Source organism: Helianthus annuus, chromosome 2 (assembly GCF_002127325.2).
Source record: "Helianthus annuus cultivar XRQ/B chromosome 2, HanXRQr2.0-SUNRISE, whole genome shotgun sequence".
Classification (NCBI taxonomy): Eukaryota; Viridiplantae; Streptophyta; class Magnoliopsida; order Asterales; family Asteraceae; genus Helianthus; species Helianthus annuus.
The window spans coordinates 86,828,192-86,839,526 of NC_035434.2; the positions used below are offsets into that span (position 1 = coordinate 86,828,192).

Below are 11,335 nucleotides of genomic sequence, written 5' to 3' on the forward strand. Positions count from 1 at the left end.
CACGTAGGAACCGCGAATATTAACTCGGGTACACACTCTTATCCATATTGTCTATGATATTTTAACTTCCCGAGCAGGCAGCCTACGCATAACAAAACGCTAGCGCACGAGAATACATGGAACTCAATTTTTACGTCAACAGATGTCGGGGTACATCACCTTCTACGTGGCACACGACGCTGGTGCACAGGTATACGTGAAACTTAAGCTTACATCAACGGAGGTTGAAGTACGTCACATACGACTATCGAGGCGAGGCCTTTGAAAAGACGCGATGGCGCAATTCAACGAAGACGCTAGATTCCTGTCAACAGGAGAACTAACGGCCAGGAAACGGCAACTTGTCACACGATCCCGCAACGACACGAATCACTCCAAGGGAAAGACGTGTGTCTCCACATCCCCCCATTTCGGTTAACGACGAATACGATATGTTCGACATTCCATGGTAATGTCACCTAACAATTGGTTGTCACACGAAACCCCAGGTAAAGTCCTCAAATTTCTTTTGTTGAAATTTCGACTTTCACACTTACTGAGTAGATTTTCGTATCTCTACTCCTCTTAATGGTCATTGTGTCACGATCATTTCTTTCAGTATAGCGAACACTAATTGCTTCATTTCTTGGAAAATTTATATGTTACACATGCATCGTTTGTTACGCATGTGGTTTCGTTTCGAATAAGCGTTTCATTAAAGTTCAAATATTGTTTCGCTAAATCTAATTATCTATTTGTGATTTGAATGACCCGCGTTATTGTAAATGTTGGCTCCTTTGTTATCAAGTCAACACATTTTCTTGAAAACTTCTTTTCTCTTCAAGTTACACACATGGTTTTCGTCGTCACCATGCCGAAATTTCCTTTTTGGAACATATATATTTTTGTCGGATTGCACTAAAACCAAGTTCAATTGTTTGAACTTGTCCATTACACATATTCACTTTAGAGCATCATATGATGTATTGAGGGCATCATATTCAAAATTCGTTTTAACAAATGTTTTATTTGTTCCGAGTCGAAGTAAACTTGTTTGACATTCGACTCCACTAAATTGTTTGTTGATTTCGACACCTTGTGGTGGTACCTTTCACTTATTTGAAGCTTGCGCTAAACTCGTTTAGACATCTCATGCACGGATTTAAATATTTACTTATTGATTGCTTTAAATCCTATTTGATTTATCATAATCTAAACAGTCTTAACACAATCGTGTGATAAGACAAGGGTACACAAAATTCATTCCATATTCCGGTGTACCTCCTAACGGTCCTTTCAACATCGATCGACTATCTTACGATATTCATTGTTCCTTCGTCTTCGATCGAAAACATTATTTCTTTGATGTTTCATTTTCAATTGAAAATTCTATGATGTCATTTAAAACAAACTTTCAGATTCCCTTTACTGCGCATTCATTTGACTTCGAACACGGTGAAATTGTTTGATCACCGCTATTATTGGATTGTTTAAATCATTACGACACCTTGTGGTGTTGGTACAAACTTGTAGCTTGGGCTAATCATGATTGAGCGTTTCATGCAAAACACAGGTGATACTTGTTCGATCACCCCTATTATTGAATTGTTTCATTCATTGCGACACCTTGTCGCGTCGGTATAACTTGCAGCTTGTGCTGATCACGATCGAGCGTTTCGTGCAAACTAGTATATTTGAGGTTGTTGATTCTAAGTTCATCTAGTGGATGTTATTGCGTCTAGAACTTGTTTACATGTTATAAACGTTCACATGGAATTCGATTGGTCGAAGTTCCTGTTCATTGTTGGATCCTGTTAACTTAGTCACACTAGTGACTGTATCTATACATCTTGTTTCCCTTGACATCAACTTTTCAAACACAATTCTGAAGAGATAACATAGTCTAAATTTCGAGGACGAAATTTCTGTAACAGGGGGAGAATGTGACAACCGGTAAATTTACGCCCTTAATTACGTGATTAACAGATGATTAACGTGAAAATAAATAGTGTTTACGACGCTAATTAACTTAACCAGGCCCTTGGAGTGACCAGGAACGTTTGTTCAGCTATACAGTACGCGTATGAAGCTTCGCGTGGAATCTGCGAAACACCAAATGACAACGATCTGAAACCGTACGAAATACTGACAACACCGACAAAAATGGATGTTACACGAATAATTTTATGTTTATGGAGTTTGGATTGCGATATCGGGTCGCGTAGAAATTACGGGCCACTTACACACAAGATGGGATTGTGGGCCCTGGGCCCAAACCCAAAACCCACAAGCCTAAACCTACGCATATTATACTAGATCTAATTCTTAAGGATCTATACAAGATCTCACCAAAATCCCTTGAAAATCGTGACAAAATATTCATAAAATCTACAAAAGATTTTGTTTCAATGGATATAGCACGTTACCTGAATGTAATATAAATACATATAAGATCTAAGATCACAAAATCTCTATATAAAGGGGCTATATGTAGAGATCAAATGCACACAACATAAACCAACACCCCCACTCCCTCGTTCATCTCTCAAACCCAGTCTCACATTTACTCACTTCCTCTCTCTTGACCCATTTTACATATAAACACAGGCAACTCATCCCTTCTAGGTTCTAAAGCACTTGCACAGGAGAGTAAATCTCATCCTCACCACACTCCACTCCCCCCCCTCAAACCTCTTACTCTCGGTCTCCCCTTTCCCCTCCGGTGAAACAGCCGGCCGGAGCCGGTGGTCTTTTCCGACGCGACACACCCACAACACCCCCCTCTCTTTATGAAGTAAACGGACCACCACCACTGTTGGGTGGTGGTGAGCGGCGGCGGTGGGGCCAGGCGACGAAGAAAGGCATAGAGAAAGAGAGAGAGAGAGCACCGCGAAGAGAGAGAGACTGAGAGGCGAGAGAGAGAGAGAGAGAGAGGGAGGACCGACGGTCGAAGACTCGGACCGCCGGTCAGTCCTTTTGTCTGGTGGTCGACATCAACAGTCCGGCAGTGGAGGCGTCTGCAGGTAATCTCCGGTGGCTCGGCTCACGGCAATGGTTTGGTGCCAATTAACAGCTCCGGTAAGTGACTCGGGTCTCGATTCAGCTGTTTTCTTTTTCTACTATTGGTATTGAAGATGAGGGTTGATGATGTTGAATCTGGTTTGGCACGGTTAACAGGTTAGCAGTCAAGCCTCGTGAGACTCGGGTCAGACTCAGTCTCGGTCGGGTTTGGTCAGCTTAGGTCAACCTGTGGTGCGGGTCGCGCGGTTCGCTCAGACAGTCAACGGGACTCGGTCCGGGTCAACAGTGGTCAACAGGGAGTTCGGGTGACGCCTCGGGTTCCGGGTCAGATCTAGTTGTCACACCCCGAAATATCAGAGCTGGCGTGACTGGACCGGTATCTTCATTGCACAGCGGAAGCAATTAAGCTAAGACTTCTAGAAAATGAACGCCACTAAGTACTCGAATTTCCATGGGATCTCCTATTCCAACCGTTCCATAGTTTTGAAATTGCCACCTGAGAAAGAACATGCGAAAAAGTCAACATAAAGTTGAGCGAGTTCATAGTTTGTTTTGAAAAGATTTAAAATAAATTTTTTTGATAACCGATTTAAAAGTTGTTGAGAAAATATAGAAAAATCATTTTCTCGGCATGATATATGAGAACTGTGAGTCTAGCCCACGAGAGTGTTTGTGCATTGCACGAGAGAGAATGGGTCGAGCCCAAATGAACCTTTGTAAGCAGGATCAGCGCTTCCTCTTACTTAGGTATAACTTGAAAAACGTTACCAAAGTTTGTAATTCATGTATTTGTGAGTTTCCATCAAATGAATCTTATGAATATATGAAAGTTTTAGTGTTGTAAATGGGTATGTAAAGCGTCTAAGAACAGGTTGATCGTTAATGTTTCGCGAGGACATTAACGTATGCGACGACATAGGAAGTACTCAACCTGTGTAGACGAATTTTAGTGTCGAATCACCTCGACTGTGTCGAATCACCTAGACTGTGTGAATCACCTCGACTGTGTCGAATAACCTCGACTGTGTGAATCACCTCCACTGTGTCGAATCACCTCGACTGTGTCGAATCACCTCGACTGTGTCGAATCACCTCGACTGTGTCACCCGTACCCATTAGAAAATCATGCACGTTTTGTAATATGCAAATCAAATTTGTAAAACCGGTATGTTTGATCGAAATCATTCGTAAACCATTTAAGTTCCTTGAAATTCATTCGCAACATGGTTTATAAATATGAGTTTTCGTTCATCGAAAAGTTGTTTATTTTTGCAAAACTTGCATGTCTTTCCACCCCTGAAAACATTTATAAAAATGTAAAACAGTAAAAAGTGGGGGTTATGAACTCACCTGGACTTCCATGTGCAATGCTAGCTTAGCGTGATTCCGTAGTGTCATCCTACAAATGTGAACTCGCTAGCGTGCAACTAAAGCATTCCTAATCAAGGAATAATTATAAGTTTCTAATTTAAACGTAGCTAAACTACGTGTCCGAGCTCTACCGAATCGTTAACTAAACGACTCTAAGGTGGTGCTATCTTGATTTAGAATAACCATTCTGTGGTTATTTGATCCCGTTTATAATCGGGATGAAACTAAGTCTCGAGATCGACTTAGTTTTCGAGTGATTAAGATATATATTATATATATTCAAATATAAATATACACCTGTGATGTCGTGTTGGTCTCCATGAATAAAAAGTGTAGATAATTATATATATAGCTCGTTGTTATCGAATCGAGTCGGTTAATGACATCGTTTGTTATGAATCCTACGGCAAGGTGTCATACTTCGAGTAAAGACGTTTAAAATAAATATAAATAATTATATTTATTTAATAAAAGTATACGAATTTCGTAAACTAGTAGCTCGTGTTTTGTCGAGATGTTACAACTTTGTTTTGTAATTCATAAAAAGTCGCCAAAATAAATATTTCTTTATTTATTTTATAAGAAAACTCGAGTTTCGATAAGTGTCATTTTTAGGAAATAAAATACATTTGTATTTCGGTTTTTTAACGGAAATCGGGCAGAGTTTCCTCTATTTTTTTAATAACCCCGACAACACAAGTTGTCGTTAATTTGTCAAAAACTCAACAATCAAATAATATGTCAACGCAACGTAATAACGATATACGGTTTTCGTCAATATATATCAAAATGTAAAGAATCACTAATGCGTAAACGTTATGTAATCGCTAAAGGTTTGAGCTCGGTTCGCGTAGAAATATAAACTATCTAAATGTTAAGACGAAAAAAAAATCCGCACCAATAAACTTTACCGGGTCTGGAGTTGACTGAGTTTTGACCTGATGGTTGACCGTCTGTTGACCGAGTCGACCCGCTAATTTGACTGAGTTGACTAACTCGTTCAGCTGAGTTGACCTGTATTGACTCGGTCTGACCGAGTTGAACCAATTCTGAACCGAAAACTAAGTAGAGTCGAGTTGAACCATAACTGATTTAAACCCGAACCAAAACTGAACATGCTCAAACACGGACCGTAACCGAGTTGAACCCAACATAACCGAGACTCCTAACGGTTACCCAAGCCGAACCGTGCCGTGAAACCAGAGCCTTCTCAGATCTGAACCGAACCGAACCTAACTCAAATCTGAACTGAACATCATCAGCAACAAAATCATCACCATCCTCGACAACAACCAGCCATGATCACCAATTCTTCAAAAAAAAATGAAAATGGGGAAGAAAGATGGGTGCTTACCGGTGTTTGTCGGGAACATCGTCGAAGGAACGTTTCCACCGCCGCCGTACGCGACCGTCAACGCCGCCGTGTGCGGCAGCTTCCTTTCTCCGATCTCTCTTTCTTCTCGGCTCTCCCTCTCTCTTTCTGCTTGTCGATGCCTGGCACCACCGTACGCCACCACCAACCGGTGGTGGCCGTTTAATCATAGGAACAGGAGGGTGGTATGTGGTGTTTACAGGGTGTGTCTCATTGGAGAAGAAGGAGAACGCAGAGGAGGGGGTCTGATGGGGTTTTTGGATGCCGCCGGTAAGCGGAACGAGGGGGTGGGTGTTCGGTTTGGAAGTGTATAGCCGAGAGAGTGATCATATCCAAATGGGATGTAAAATGATTTAGTTTTATGCTCTTGAAATTTGCTGGGTTTTAAAAGCATGGTGCAAGGATTATTATAATAAGAGTATACTAGGAAGAGTACGTATTTGGATAATCATCTTTTAAAAAAAAAGTTTGTCATTTGTGCCATCTTTTCTTCGTTGACCACAGAGAAGAGAAGGAAAAAAAAAAGTGCATGACAGTCACAATTTAATAGTGACACATGCTTTTGATAGTTGGATTTTGAAATTTAGAGGTATGCAATCAGTTGGGTTCAGTATCGAATGGGGATGGGTTGTTAGCTATATGATTATTTTCTAGTACAATAATCATGATGATCTTTCATGACATGTATGGTTAAAAAAAAAAGAGATGCAAGCATGCACCTTGTGTGTTGAGTTAGATAACATGATCTACAAGACTTTGACTTTTCATTCTTTGGTTCTTTTAACCAACGACAAAGCAAGGAAAAAGTGACATGAGTTTGTCAATCTTGAATAAACAATTATGTAACATGTCCTTGTTTAAAATTGTGGTAAGTCCATTATACTAAAAGAAATGACATGACATTTTCAACATATGGGGTTTGCGTTTATAAAATACAAACATGTAGGTTGTGTTGGATAATGGATAAATGAAGGCAGGATGTCGAGATCTAAAAAAAAGATTTGTATGACTTAGGTCTTGGATGTTTATAAATAATACTAGACCTTTTATAAATAAACCAAATAGTTAATTTAAAATCCATGGACCCCAAAATTTATTTGAGTAAATTTTAACTTGAAGCTCTTGATTTAACAAAATTAAAATACAAGAAAACTTACAGTTTTACACGTCGTGTATATATAAATAATTGTATATGTGCGGATGTCCGAGAACTCAAACCCTTAAAAATACGGCAATACATCTAAATGTGAAAGATCACCTAAAATCTTGATATATAGAATTTATTATAAATCCGTTGCGAGAATTTTAACATGTGTACGCACATAAAAAAAACACTCAAGAATAATAATTTATAGATCGTATCATGACATTCTTAGTGTCCTATCACTAACGTTCGTTTTAGACACTTTTATTGTAACGCGATAAAGCTATATCTAACGCTTATCAAATGCAATCTCATGCATTTGCCCGGACTTTGCTAGACTTGTGGATTCAATTAATAATATAATTAACTCTAAATGCACGAAATTTAATAAATAAATCGTGATTAGATTGTACGGATTAACCTGAAAATTTGCCGGTTGTCACACTAGTATGGTTTGGGTTCGGGTCGGCAGTTTTGGCGGGTCCGGTTTGGTCAGATTTGCCAGCTTCAGAAGCGGTTCGGGTTGACTCGGTCAACCCAGTGAGTCGACTTGGTCAACCCGGTCAACTCAGTCAACTCAGCGAGTTGACTCGGTCAGCTCGGTTTTCGACACGAGAAGATGGTAAAGATTTCACGGCGCAATACATTTCGTTATTCTTATAATTTTATATATTCCGTGAACGAGCTCAACCGATAACCTTAGCGACTATTTACACTTTAATTTTGCATATTTGATATATATTGCGTGAATTGATTGAATTTTGATAAAAATAGCGACAACTTGTGTTGTCGGGACGTCCAAAAACAGAGGAAACTCTGCCCGTTTTTCAAGAAAACCAGTAAAATAAAACGAGTTTTATTATAAAAACGCGCTTTTCTTGTAAAACGACAACTATTGTATTAAAGCGACTTTTACGAGATACAAATATAAAGTTTCCTTCGACAACGACTTACAACTTACGAGAACAACGATATGGAAATTATTTCGACAACAAGAATAAATATAGTTATTATTATATTTATTTCAAACGAACTCGAATTCTTTTATAAATAAATATAGTTATAGATTTATTTTCCAATACAAGTCGACGAATCTTTTACAAAATAAATATAGTTCACATATTTATTTCGAATATCAAATGACATGATTTCATTTTGTAAAAATAAATATAAAGTTTTTATATTTATTCCAAATATCAAACAAGATGGATTCGCTTTTATAAAAATAAATATAGTATATATTTATTTTAAACATGCAACGACTCGATGAAGTTTTCATAAAATAAATATAACTTATATATTTATTTCGAACGCCTAAACGGCATATACATTCGACATATAGTAAACGAAACTTAGCAAGTTTAACTTCTTCGTTTTTTTTAAGCTATCAACACACCGTCGAATCGTTCGATTAACGATTCGGTAGAGCTTGGTAACACGTAGGGTAGTTACCGCAATTACTTAGAAACTTATTAGATATTCCGTGTTAGGAATATTGTAGGATGCACGCTAGCGAGTCTCATCTTGGAAGCGACATCACGAAGTCGTAATTAGCTAGCTTGCACAGGAACATTCAGGTGAGTTCATGTCCCCCTTTTCTCTTAACTGTTTTCAGTTTTATAAACTGCGGGGGTGAAATACATCTTACTATGATTACAAGTACTTTATACATGGTATGGTTAGCGTAAGGAGGTTTACTACTTAGATCATGTGAGTGGGTAGGAGCAACATGAGGTCATTAATCCTCATGGTAGGACCGAGGGACAGGAGCGGTAGATCCATCTGGGTGTAGCGAGCCCAGCCCCAGGCCAAACTAGAAACGGACCTCGGGGTGACTTTGTGCCCGACGCATAAATCTGCTAGGTTTGAGTCTTCCTACTTGCACTTCACACATATCAATGGCCTTGCAAACCATTGGTGATCTCTTTATTTCCTTTTTTGCTACATACCAGGGATTTTATACTTATAGAAAATACTTGTTCATACAAATTAAATACCATGTTTTATACAAATTTCAAAGTATAAGATTATACGGGTATAAAGTCAAAGTCAGGGTGGGCATTGACGGTTATACATACTTTACAAATACATGGTTTTACGATCATAGATCGTTACAAATACAAAGTCCTCATATAACTGGACAAGAAAATGATTTTTAAATTCGTTTTCTCAATACGATTTTGAAAACCGGTTATTCCAAAGATTTATTACAAATCTTTCACAACTCAAAAGATTTATTTTAAATCTTTTACAAACTATGAACTCGCTCAACTTTATGTTGACTTTTTCGCATGTTTCTTTCTCAGGTTGCTTTTCAGAAATCATGGCACGGTTGGAATAGGAGAACCATGTGGAGTCGAGTACTTAGTGGGCGTTCAATTTCTAAAAGACTTAGATTATTTGCTTCCGCTGTGCAATGAAGATACCAGTCCAGTCACGCCAGCTCTGATAATTTCGGGGTGTGACAGATTGGTATCAGAGCTATAGGTTACAGCGAATTAGGTTTTTGTTGTGATACCTAGGCTCTAACCTCACCTTTCCCCCCGGGGACTTAGATCGTTGAGACGTTGAACACATATAGAACGCCTAGTACTCGAATATGGTCTCCAACCGTTGCCGAAAAACAAACAGTCAAAATTTTGTCTCCAAACACACGCTATTGTGGTGTTTTACACACGGTGCATAAAACAACTACATACAATACACAACACTCTGAGAGTTTAGGAAACATGCATTTAAGACCTTCGGAAAAGGGAATTCAGCAGGGTGGCTGGATCTGGTCGGGAGACTAAGAGATTCAGTCTGAGAGGCTGGGAAGGTAGTCTGAGAGACTAGGAGAATCAGTCTGAGAGGCTGGGAGGATAGTCTAGTGGGACTAGGAGATTCAGTCTGAGAGGCGGGGAGGACAGACTAGTGGGACTAGGGGAATTACTTGATTGCTTATTGGTGACTAACATGCTTACTTGATTATATGATCGATTATTTGTGCATGGTCATCACGTAGGAACCGCGAATATTAACTCGGGTACACACTCTTATCCATATTGTCTATGATATTTTAACTTCCCGAGCAGGCAGCCTACGCATAACAAAACGCTAGCGCACGAGAATACATGGAACTCAATTTTTACGTCAACAGATGTCGGGGTACATCACCTTCTACGTGGCACACGACGCTGGTGCACAGGTATACGTGAAACTTAAGCTTACATCAACGGAGGTTGAAGTACGTCACATACGACTATCGAGGCGAGGCCTTTGAAAAGACGCGATGGCGCAATTCAACGAAGACGCTAGATTCCTGTCAACAGGAGAACTAACGGCCAGGAAACGGCAACTTGTCACACGATCCCGCAACGACACGAATCACTCCAAGGGAAAGACGTGTGTCTCCACATCCCCCCATTTCGGTTAATGACGAATACGATATGTTCGACATTCCATGGTAATGTCACCTAACAATTGGTCGTCACACGAAACCCCAGGTAAAGTCCTCAAATTTCTTTTGTTGAAATTTCGACTTTCACACTTACTGAGTAGATTTTCGTATCTCTACTCCTCTTAATGGTCATTGTGTCACGATCATTTCTTTCAGTATAGCGAACACTAATTGCTTCATTTCTTGGAAAATTTATATGTTACACATGCATCGTTTGTTACGCATGTGGTTTCGTTTCGAATAAGCGTTTCATTAAAGTTCAAATATTGTTTCGCTAAATCTAATTATCTATTTGTGATTTGAATGACCCGCGTTATTGTAAATGTTGGCTCCTTTGTTATCAAGTCAACATATTTTCTTGAAAACTTCTTTTCTCTTCAAGTTACACACATGGTTTTCGTCGTCACCATGCCGAAATTTCCTTTTTGGAACATATATATTTTTGTCGGATTGCACTAAAACCAAGTTCAATTGTTTGAACTTGTCCATTACACATATTCACTTTAGAGCATCATATGATGTATTGAGGGCATCATATTCAAAATTCGTTTTAACAAATGTTTTATTTGTTCCGAGTCGAAGTAAACTTGTTTGACATTCGACTCCACTAAATTGTTTGTTGATTTCGACACCTTGTGGTGGTACCTTTCACTTATTTGAAGCTTGCGCTAAACTCGTTTAGACATCTCATGCACGGATTTAAATATTTACTTATTGATTGCTTTAAATCCTATTTGATTTATCATAATCTAAACAGTCTTAACACAATCGTGTGATAAGACAAGGGTACACAAAATTCATTCCATATTCCGGTGTACCTCCTAACGGTCCTTTCAACATCGATCGACTATCTTACGATATTCATTGTTCCTTCGTCTTCGATCGAAAACATTATTTCTTTGATGTTTCATTTTCAATTGAAAATTCTATGATGTCATTTAAAACAAACTTTCAGATTCCCTTTACTGCGCATTCATTTGACTTCGAACACGGTGAAATTGTTTGATCA

General features: G+C 38.9%; 1 long non-coding RNA gene across 1 annotated transcript; it reads right to left on the reverse strand.

The window, feature by feature from the left end:
- Positions 1–1,593: 1,593 nt before the first annotated feature.
- On the reverse strand, positions 1,594–6,242 carry LOC110904639. The gene is made up of 4 exons (XR_002572685.2): positions 5,726–6,242; positions 5,270–5,619; positions 4,351–4,438; positions 1,594–3,496 (listed from the first exon to the last, which is right to left on the reverse strand). It is a non-coding gene; the product is annotated as an uncharacterized LOC110904639 (long non-coding RNA).
- Positions 6,243–11,335: the final 5,093 nt, after the last annotated feature.